The sequence below is a fragment of the Bison bison genome, unplaced genomic scaffold (assembly GCF_000754665.1).
Source record: "Bison bison bison isolate TAMUID 2011002044 unplaced genomic scaffold, Bison_UMD1.0 scf7180017863994, whole genome shotgun sequence".
Lineage (NCBI taxonomy): Eukaryota > Metazoa > Chordata > Mammalia > Artiodactyla > Bovidae > Bison > Bison bison.
The window spans coordinates 660,715-661,152 of record NW_011494566.1 but is presented as its reverse complement, the minus strand read 5'-3'; the positions used below and the strand labels follow the sequence as shown (position 1 = coordinate 661,152).

General features: G+C 38.6%; 1 protein-coding gene across 15 annotated transcripts in view; it reads left to right on the top strand.

Moving 5' to 3' along the window:
* The window catches only part of RCBTB2 (regulator of chromosome condensation (RCC1) and BTB (POZ) domain containing protein 2), a 42,902-nt gene that overhangs the window by 36,607 nt on the left and 5,857 nt on the right, over positions 1-438 (top strand). The gene's annotated exons all lie outside the window — the stretch shown is intronic.

The following is a 438-nucleotide window of genomic DNA, read 5'->3' as shown; positions in this document are numbered from 1 at the left end:
GACAGGAGGAGAAGAGGGCAACAGAGGATGAGATGGTTGGATGGCATCATTGACTCAATGGGCATGAGTTTCAGCAAACTCTAGGAGAAGTTTGCACAAACTTCAGAAGGTGGTGAAGGATAGGGAAGCCTGGTATACTGCAGTTCATGGGGTCACAAATAGTTGGACACAACTAAATGACTGAACAACAACCCCAGTCCAACAGGTATTCTTTTTTTCTACATCTTCACATATCACTGTTATTAACTCTGAAGTCAGCCTTTTACTTCAAAAGACAAGGACAAAGGAGCTTGTACATGTCTTTAACTCTGGAACTTATTGACCAGTAAGTAGAGCTCTTGGACAAACACTTGAAGTTGGACATTTTCTTCAACTTTGAGAAGGCCTACTTTATCATGGGTGGATTTTTTTTTTTTTTTTTTTTTTTTTTTTTTTTTT